This window comes from the organism of the source record quoted next, unplaced genomic scaffold (genome assembly GCF_019419815.1).
Source record: "Pyrus x bretschneideri cultivar Hongxiangsu unplaced genomic scaffold, Pyrus_bretschneideri_v1 Contig80, whole genome shotgun sequence".
NCBI classification, from domain to species: Eukaryota; Viridiplantae; Streptophyta; class Magnoliopsida; order Rosales; family Rosaceae; genus Pyrus; species Pyrus x bretschneideri.
In genome coordinates, this window is record NW_025999821.1 from 895,345 (window position 1) to 906,535 (window position 11,191).

The 11,191-nt window shown below is 44.1% G+C and overlaps 1 non-coding gene across 1 annotated transcript; it reads right to left on the minus strand.

The window, feature by feature from the left end:
• Positions 1-10,696: 10,696 nt before the first annotated feature.
• Positions 10,697-10,803, minus strand: LOC125473274. Its single transcript, XR_007255142.1, has one exon. It is a non-coding gene; the product is annotated as a small nucleolar RNA R71 (small nucleolar RNA).
• Between the last annotated feature and the right edge of the window lie 388 nt (positions 10,804-11,191).

Genomic DNA, 11,191 nt, shown 5'->3' on the forward strand with positions numbered 1-11,191 from the left:
GCAACTAGAACCTGGAGGGGCGCAAAACAAAAGCGTGAGTGGGCAAAAACAAAGCTCTTTGAAAACCATTTAGCAAAACACAAACTAACCCCTCGCCGTAAAACCTGTATACTTCCCAGATAAATAACATATGTACGTATGTATAAATATGCCAATCATGCTCAAGGGTATGCCAATCTTAAAGCTTCATAATGATATGCAAGTGCTCAGGCATAAATCACATCAATCACGTATCACTGGTAGCCGGAGTCCCCTAAGTGACCTGTACGGCTAAATCTAGAGCCCAAATCTCAATCTCAATCACTAAACCTACCCACGAGTCGGAACCACCTATAGTGGTCTGTACGACAGGCCTGGGTGTAATACATATAAACGCTCTAGTGCTACGATCACGTGAAGGCTGTGCGAATAATCGCGGGTCACCTACGAGTCGGAACCACCTACTGTGGTCTGTACGACAGGCCTATGCACCTAACTTGGATCCAAGCTGAGCGTATGGTGCGGGAGGTGAACAACACGTGAAGGACTGTGCCCTACTCTGGGCGGGAGCACTAACACCGGGGGTGCAGGTTATGAGCTCTCTAATCATCTCTAACCACTATTTAATGCAATCGTTAATTAACGCTTACCTGGCACTTACCTATGCCTCCACAGCACCCACACATAAATATATATGACATATGCATATGTAAATGTATGCCACGAATGATGCATGTAACGATGCATAAACGATAAATAATAAAGTACATGGCATAAGGCAATTAACCCTTTTTAAATCAATTTCTGGGAATATAAATGTATATAGGTAGATACGGAAAAACAAAAGCCCACTCACTGGTATGTAGAAGGGTCGTAGCCCCCCTGTCTCGCCTGTGCACGCTCGTCCTCTGGGTACGTGTCACCTAGATGCGAAACAACTATAAAAACGTTAACTTTAAAGCACATAACCCGTTTCTCGTAATAACTTCTCATACATTGCTCAAAATGGACAAACGAATATACCAACGTGATCTACACAACCTCACGATCACAACCATATTTTTAAAATAATTTTTGGACACCTCACGCGCCCCCACGCGCCAGCACAGGCACGGGTCCACGCGCCCCCACGCGCGGCCACGTGACCTGCACACTGACGGCGTCAGGTGACGCCGTCAGGAATATTCCTTGGAATATTCCGTTAACCTTGACTGACGCCGTTAGCTTCTGTTAGGAATATTCCGTTAGCCTTAACGGAATATTCCCCTGTCTTCTCCGGCGAGCCGCCGCCGTCTGCGCCGCCGCCGCCGCCGCCGCCGGCGCCGGAAAACTGGAAATTTTTCAAACTTTGTTTTCTCACTCGTTTTTCAACCATTTTTCACGTTCTTTATACCAAAATGAAGCTTAGGACTAGTAGAATCACGTTAGACTACTCTTGAGGCCTAAAAATCAAAGAATCTCACCTGCAACAACGATCCAAGTTCGGCCAACTTTGAAACTAAGCTTTCCCGACGTCCAAATCCACCCAACGAAGTATTCCCAAGCTCCTTGAGGCCTCACTAACACATCTACAAGCTTAGAATGTCCAAAAACATACTAGATTAGGTTTGCATGAATAGTAACCCAAAACGGAACTTACGAGATCGACGTGAAAACGACTGGTTTCTCACCTGAAAATGGCACCACTAGACTCCACTCAGCTCCACGAGTTCAATGGTGGCCTTGGATCCCTCGATCCGTGACGTTTTAGGTTGTGTGGGTGTGTGTCCGTACATATAAGGTGGAGAAGAAGGGGGAGAGAGGGACACGGGAGGGAGAGAGTGACAGAGACAAAGACAGAGGGTGAGGGTGAGTGAGACAGTGTGTGTGTGTGTGTGGCCCAAGTTTTTCCAACACCACACAAACAACCAAACAACAAAACAAAGTAACTAGGGGTAAAATGGTAATTTCACGCGTACGGTTCCGATAACTCCGGGACGGGATGTCACAACCTACCCACCTTAATAAAATTTCGTCCCGAAATTCAAAATGACCAATTAATGCCCCTAGTAACCAAAGAACAATCTAGGATACAAATCCCTCATCCGATCTTCTGTCTCCCACGTCACTTCCTCCACGGAATGGTTCCTCCACAAAACCTTCACTAATTTCACCGTCTTGTTCCGCAGAACCTTCTCTTCCCAATCGATGATCGTCACCGGTTCCTCGTCATACGTCAAGTCTGGGTTAATTTCTAACGGTTGAGGAGGTATCACATGGGATGAATCAGCAACATAATGTCGGAGCATAGACACGTGGAAAACGTTATGCACTCTGGCTAGCTCCGGAGGTAACTCCAACCTGTAAGCTACCTCACCAACTCGCTCCACGACCATGTATGGTCCGATGTACCGTGGACTTAATTTGCCTTTCTTCCCAAATCTCACCACACCTCTCCACGGCGAAAGCTTCAAAAATACCCAATCTCCGACTTCGTACACCCTGTCTGTAGCATGCCGATCCGCTAAACTCTTTTGTCTGTCCTGTGCCGCTTTCAAATTAGTCTTGATTACCTGGACGTTCTGGGTAGTCTCCTCCACAATCTCCGGACCTATTAAGACCCTTTCTCCGACTTCTGACCAACACAACGGTGTGCGACAAGCTCTACCATACAAAGCCTCAAATGGTGCCATGCCAATACTTGAATGAAAACTATTATTATAGGCAAATTCAATCAAATCCAACCGCTGGTGCCAAGCATCACCAAACTGCAACACCGAAGCTCGCAGCATATCCTCCAAAGTCTGTATAGTTCTCTCTGACTGTCCGTCGGTCTGTGGATGATACGCCGTACTATAAAGTAATCCCGTGCCCAAGGCTTCTTGGAAAGCTACCCAAAACTTCGATGTAAATCGTGGATCTCGATCCGAAACAATACTCACAGGGACACCGTGGTACTTCACAACCTTCGAGATGAACAACTCCGCTAAACGGCTCAAAGAATACTTCTCTCTCACTGGAATAAAATGAGCCGACTTAGTGAGTCGATCAACGATCACCCAAATGCCGTCAAAGCCATTATGTGTACGCGGCAACTTGTACACAAAATCCATGGTAATATTCTCCCATTTCCACTCGGGAACGGGAAGCGGCTGCAATAATCCAAACGGCTTTTTCCTTTCCGCCTTAACCTGCTGACAAATGGCACACCTACTCACATACTCGGCTATCTCCCTTTTCATACCCGGCCAATAATAAAATGATCGAATGGTATGGTACATTTTAGTAGCTCCTGGATGCATGGCGTAAGCCGAGATATGTGCTTCATCCAGAATTTCTTTCTTTAAATCCACGCCATTCGGCACGAACATTCTACCCTCTAGCATCAACATGCCATCCGAATCACGAACTCTGAGGTCTCGCCTCCTTCCTTGCTCTCGAGCTTGGATTAATTCTTGAGTCTGTTCATCAGCTACTTGAGCCGCAAGCACCCGATCGACTAAGATAGGCCTAACCTGAAAATTAGCAAGTAAAGCCACATCTCGATCTTCAACTTCTAACCTCACTCCTGTAGCACGCAAGTCCGCCAAAAGAGGAATACGGCTTGCATACAACGCATTAATGCGGCCTTGAGACTTTCGACTAAGTGCATCAGCAACTACATTCGCACGACCAGGGTGATAATCAATCGTACAGTCGTAATCGCTGAGCAACTCCAACCACCTCCGCTGACGAAGATTAAGTTCTTTTTGGGTAAAAAGGTACTGGAGACTCTTGTGATCTGTAAAGATTCTACACTTTTCTCCGTAAAGATAGTGCCTCCACAACTTCAACGCAAAAATGATAGCAGCCAACTCCAAATCATGTGTAGGGTAATTCATCTCATGAGGTTTCAATTGCCGCGAAGCATAAGCAATCACCCTACCCTGCTGCATCAATACACATCCCAAACCATTCAAGGAAGCATCGCTATAAACCTCGAAATCACCGCTATCGTCTGGGAGTGCCAAAACAGGTGCATGAGTGAGACAATGCTTCAACTGTTGGAAACTCTGTTCACACCTATCATCCCACTCAAATTTAACATCCTTCCTTGTTAACCTCGTCAGTGGTAAGGCAATCACCGAAAAATCCTTAACGAATCTCCGATAATACCCTGCCAATCCAAGGAAACTTCTCACCTCGGTGACGGTTCGCGGTTGCTCCCAACTCTCTACCGCTGAAATTTTCTGAGGGTCAACCAAAATACCCTGAGCAGAAATGACGTGCCCCAAGAATGCAACTTGGTCTAACCAGAACTGGCACTTGCTAAACTTAGCATATAGTTGGTGTTCCCTCAACTTCTTTAACACCAAAGTAAGATGTCGAACATGCTCCGCTTTCGACTTAGAATACACCAGAATATCGTCAATAAAGACAATGACAAATCTATCCAAGTAAGGCTGGAATACTCGGTTCATCAAATCCATGAAGGCAGCTGGTGCATTCGTCAACCCAAATGGCATAACCAGAAACTCGTAATGACCGTAACGAGTCCTGAACGCCGTCTTAGGGACATCATCCCTACTGATCTTCAGCTGATAGTAACCAGACCTCAAGTCTATCTTAGAGAACACGCAAGCACCTCTCAGCTGATCAAACAAATCATCGATACGAGGCAAGGGATAACGGTTTTTAATCGTCACCCGGTTCAATTGTCTGTAATCGACACACAGCCTTAAAGTTCCGTCTTTCTTTCTCACAAACAATACTGGAGCGCCCCAAGGTGAAGTACTAGGCTGAATGAATCCTTTATCCACTAATTCTTGCAGTTGCACTTTCAATTCCCTTAATTCAGCAGGTGCCATACGATAAGGAGTCAACGAAATAGGATTAGTACCTGGAAGCAACTCGATAGTGAACTCCAAATCTCGATCTGGTGGTAACCCAGGCAAATCCTCGGGGAAAATATCTGGAAAGTGTCGGACGACCCTCACGTCCTCAACATTACAAGGAGGAGCCTCATCCAACACTACATGGGCTAAGTAACCCTGACAACCTTTAGTCAACAACTTTTTCGCTCGTAGCGCCGAAATAACACCATGCCTCACCCCACTCTGCTCACCAGCAAAGGTAACCACGGGTAGTCCAGGACGACGAAATGTAACTATCTTCCCGTAACAATCAATATTGGCACGATTGGGGTGCAACCAATCCGCGCCCAAAATCACATCAAAATCCACAATATCTAACGGGATAAGATCAGCGGGCATAACCACGCCCTCAACTATCACCGGACAACCTGGGTACACACGATCCACAATACATCTCTCCCCTCTAGGCATAGCGAACTCTAAATCATACCCTAGGGGTGTGGGGCGAGGTTGCGTCACTTGAGCAAATGTATGAGAAATCACAGAATGTGTAGCTCCACAATCAATCAAGACTCTAGCAAAACAACCAAGAATATTTAACGTACCCATAATCAGATCCGGGTTGTTCTGAGCATCCTGCAAAGAAATGTTGTGTATACGCCCCTGGCCCTGCTGCCGTCCACCACGACCTCGGTTCGCCTGAGTACCACGACCCTGCGTAGTGGCACTGAAGCCACCACTCGAAGAACTAGAACTAGCTCCACCTCTCTTGAAGTTCTGAGTCTGACGGGGCCCAAGCGATGCTTGACCTTTACCTTTGTCATCTTTCTTCTGATTGCCGTCCTTCTCTTCATCAGTATCGCTCGACATATTCTCCGAATCCTCGATCCTCAGCAGTATCTCATAGAAGTCCCGGTAAGTCTCGCTGTGGATTGCAGACGCCATAGAACGCCACTTCTTCCTGGTGCCCAAACGGAAAAGACGGAGCATCTCCGCCGGATTACCAGCGACATCAGGGTGGTAACGGGACAAGTCCGTAAACTTACGGTAGTACTCATTTGCTGACATCTTCCGCTGTTTCAGTTCGGAAAACTCCTGTTTCTTACGGTCAATATACTCAGGGGGCACATACCTTCTCCTAAACAACCTCGTAAAAACATTCCACTCGACCCTCTGATCCGGAGTCAACCTACGAAGCTCCTGCTCCCACCAAGCTGCCGACTCCGTATCAAGAAACCAAGCGGTCGTCTCAACCCATCTCTCCATAGGCAAGTTCCCCTGATTATGCAGCACCCGAAAAGTCTTCTCTATGTGTTCTAGCCAGCGCTCTGCGTTCTCGGGTCCCTCACTGCCCTTAAACTTATCCAACTTCAGATTATACATAGTTTCCAGAGGAGTCCTCTGGGGAGGGCGCATCACTGCCTGAAGGGCTGTCGCAAAAGCTTCCCCCAATTGAGTAATATCGGGGAACATAGGCTCAGAAGAACGACGGGGTTCCCGACGAGGCGGCATAGTTCTGACAGAAGACACCAAAATTATTAGAATACTCACAAGGACACAGGACTGCCAAACCTAGGCTCTGATACCAAACTGACACACCCCGACCGAGGTAGGAGCGTGCTGGCCGTCACACAAAGGCGACGTAGCCATGTGCACGTGCGGAAGCTAATAGAGTAGTAAAATGAAAGTACGAATAATTAAAAACTGGAATACTAGTACTAGAATAAGTGCTAGTTAGTGCGATACAAATTCAGAGCAGGTCTACAGCAGTCCAAATAAAACAACAACAGTAGTACGCCCGAAGGCGAACCTACAATGTGGAGTGTCTGTCAGAACGCCGGAAAGCTCGCAAGGGAAACCACCGCAACGGCTAAGCAACTAGAACCTGGAGGGGCGCAAAACAAAAGCGTGAGTGGGCAAAAACAAAGCTCTTTGAAAACCATTTAGCAAAACACAAACTAACCCCTCGCCGTAAAACCTGTATACTTCCCAGATAAATAACATATGTACGTATGTATAAATATGCCAATCATGCTCAAGGGTATGCCAATCTTAAAGCTTCATAATGATATGCAAGTGCTCAGGCATAAATCACATCAATCACGTATCACTGGTAGCCGGAGTCCCCTAAGTGACCTGTACGGCTAAATCTAGAGCCCAAATCTCAATCTCAATCACTAAACCTACCCACGAGTCGGAACCACCTATAGTGGTCTGTACGACAGGCCTGGGTGTAATACATATAAACGCTCTAGTGCTACGATCACGTGAAGGCTGTGCGAATAATCGCGGGTCACCTACGAGTCGGAACCACCTACTGTGGTCTGTACGACAGGCCTATGCACCTAACTTGGATCCAAGCTGAGCGTATGGTGCGGGAGGTGAACAACACGTGAAGGACTGTGCCCTACTCTGGGCGGGAGCACTAACACCGGGGGTGCAGGTTATGAGCTCTCTAATCATCTCTAACCACTATTTAATGCAATCGTTAATTAACGCTTACCTGGCACTTACCTATGCCTCCACAGCACCCACACATAAATATATATGACATATGCATATGTAAATGTATGCCACGAATGATGCATGTAACGATGCATAAACGATAAATAATAAAGTACATGGCATAAGGCAATTAACCCTTTTTAAATCAATTTCTGGGAATATAAATGTATATAGGTAGATACGGAAAAACAAAAGCCCACTCACTGGTATGTAGAAGGGTCGTAGCCCCCCTGTCTCGCCTGTGCACGCTCGTCCTCTGGGTACGTGTCACCTAGATGCGAAACAACTATAAAAACGTTAACTTTAAAGCACATAACCCGTTTCTCGTAATAACTTCTCATACATTGCTCAAAATGGACAAACGAATATACCAACGTGATCTACACAACCTCACGATCACAACCATATTTTTAAAATAATTTTTGGACACCTCACGCGCCCCCACGCGCCAGCACAGGCACGGGTCCACGCGCCCCCACGCGCGGCCACGTGACCTGCACACTGACGGCGTCAGGTGACGCCGTCAGGAATATTCCTTGGAATATTCCGTTAACCTTGACTGACGCCGTTAGCTTCTGTTAGGAATATTCCGTTAGCCTTAACGGAATATTCCCCTGTCTTCTCCGGCGAGCCGCCGCCGTCTGCGCCGCCGCCGGCGCCGCCGCCGGCGCCGGAAAACTGGAAATTTTTCAAACTTTGTTTTCTCACTCGTTTTTCAACCATTTTTCACGTTCTTTATACCAAAATGAAGCTTAGGACTAGTAGAATCACGTTAGACTACTCTTGAGGCCTAAAAATCAAAGAATCTCACCTGCAACAACGATCCAAGTTCGGCCAACTTTGAAACTAAGCTTTCCCGACGTCCAAATCCACCCAACGAAGTATTCCCAAGCTCCTTGAGGCCTCACTAACACATCTACAAGCTTAGAATGTCCAAAAACATACTAGATTAGGTTTGCATGAATAGTAACCCAAAACGGAACTTACGAGATCGACGTGAAAACGACTGGTTTCTCACCTGAAAATGGCACCACTAGACTCCACTCAGCTCCACGAGTTCAATGGTGGCCTTGGATCCCTCGATCCGTGACGTTTTAGGTTGTGTGGGTGTGTGTCCGTACATATAAGGTGGAGAAGAAGGGGGAGAGAGGGACACGGGAGGGAGAGAGTGACAGAGACAAAGACAGAGGGTGAGGGTGAGTGAGACAGTGTGTGTGTGTGTGTGGCCCAAGTTTTTCCAACACCACACAAACAACCAAACAACAAAACAAAGTAACTAGGGGTAAAATGGTAATTTCACGCGTACGGTTCCGATAACTCCGGGACGGGATGTCACACAAACGCACTGTTGTTTGTGTTTATTAATGCTGAAAACAGTCTAAAAGCACACCAAATAGAAAAACTGTGTACTTTTTGATAACTATGTTTCATACATTTATACCATCCATATCTAGTCTCTTTGTGATACTTTTTGAGTTAAACTGGTTGCTTTTTTCCCTCATTTGTGTTAATGTGCAGTTATTTGTGTTTTAGAGCTTAGCTAAGGGCAAATGAGGCAAAATGGTGCTAAAAGTGGAGAATTGAATAGGGATGTTGATGTAGACAAAGAATTAAACGTGGAAACTGAAGATGGTGATAAATATGGCTCTTTACAAGACCAATAACAACAACAAACGTGGGAATTAAATACCCAATTACTGGGATGTATTGGCAATCTGTAACAACCTCTTTAACATCATAAAACCTAGGATTTTAGCCACTTTTACATACACCTTTCATTATGAGCGAATTTCACCACTCCAGCCACTATTTTCTTTCTTTTCATCCATACTCAAAACGCTAGCCATTCTATACATTTCCACCATCACCGAAGAATCATCTCAACAGGCTGTTCTTGGAGAAGTTCAACATCAGAATTGCTTCAAGGGTTTCCTCTCTCTTTGATTTATTTTCACTCATGTTGTGTAATTTAAATTTCATCTTTGTGAGCATGATGTGTAGCTAAATTCATAGCCAGGGATTTCGATGTAGCCTTGCACAATTGACCCATGTTTTTATGTTAAAGTATTCAATTCATCAATATGTCTCTCGTTTCATTCACTGAATCTTTGGTTATATTTGTTTGTTAATTTTAACGATTGATCACCATTAGGGTTTCTTACAAATCATTTGATCAAGATTATAGTAAATATCATGCTTAATCTTGTTAGACATGCGAATGAATGAAAATAATGCTATGCAAACACCGTGCCATGTATTTTTTTTGGTTCTTTAACATTTTCTTGCATGGTAAAGACTCTTAATTTGGAACCAAAGTTGAACATCCCAATTAGGTTGTAGATTAGGAGAATTTGATCAACCACACTCATATGACTGATCATATATATGTAAAATGAACTCTGGAAACTGGTTGGTAATTGAATACGGCTTAACTTTATAAACATGGAATTGGTTTTGTAATGGTGAACTCGAAATCCTTGGTTCCATCCTCATTGTTTCTCAATTAACATATCATTACATTTTTCTTACATTTTAAGTTATTTCATTGTTTAGTTAGGGTTCTTTCAAGGCTAATAATTTATAGGGGTCTAATCAGTCCCTGTGGTTCAACACCCTTACTTGTGTCATTATACTAACCATATATTTGCATTCAAAAGGAACATAACAAAATTATGGTGTCGTTGCCAAGGACTGATTACATTCCCCTATAATTAGGCCAAAGACTCAGTCCTCTATAATTGCTTCTTCTTCAAACCCTTTCTATTTTCATGTTCAGTTTAGGTTTCTAAATTTCATTTTTTTTTTCTTTCTATTTCTTAGGCAGTATAAGTTCCATAAACTTACTAAGATAGGCCAAAGACTTGAACGGATAAAGAGCAACACTTTTGAGAACTTTCTATCAACTAGTGCTCAAACTAACCGTGAAGAAGAGGACGATAACTTCAAGATCAGTGAGTGTAGGTGCTTATTCTGAGCACTCTAATTCTAACCAAGAAAAAGAGATGGTAGATAATGACGATGACAATCGAGCTTTGGAGGATTATGTTCAACCGGTTATACCAAATTCACCTTCGTGCATCTTGTTGCCTATTGAAGCTAGAAACTATGATCTCAAGTCTTCACATTTTCATATGCTTCCTTCTTTTTATGGTTTACCTAACGAAGATCCATTAGCTCATATTAAGGAATTCTATAATGTTGTGAGTCATTTACCTTTGCAGGGAGTGAGTGAAGCAAATTTGAGGATGAGAGTTTTGCCCTATAAATTAAAAGATAAAGCTAAGGGTTGGCTAATGACTTTAGCGCCTAGTTCGCTTACTATTTGGGATGTTGTAGCTAAGAAATTTTTGGAGAAGTTTTTCCCTACTCAAAAGACAGCTACCTTGAGAAGGCAAATCTTCAACTTTGCACAACATGATGGAGAACCTTTCAATGAATGTTGGGAGCGTTTTAAAGGGCTTTTGTTGCAATGTCCACATCATGGATTACCTCTTTACTTACAAATGCAATTTTTTTATGATGGATTAACCCAAACATGTCCATCTACTATTGACAATGCAGCAAGGGGAGCTTTGAAGAAAAAGAATGCTTAAGAGTCATATAACATCTATGAGATGTTGGGATCCTTATATAGCCCCTTACAATAAAGTAGCACAAGTTGTAATTGGACCAAACATCACCATTCCCTCTCTATAACCGGCCATGCTATGTTTAGAGGGCTAATTGCCCATTTTGTTCTATTTGTCATGCAACTTAAACTTAATTGTCATATGCAATTAAACTATATAATTGTCCTTATTCATCTTTGTTATTTCCTTCAATCATTACCTTACATGGTGTGCGATCCATTAGGTTCCTTTAAGCGAGGTAGTGGG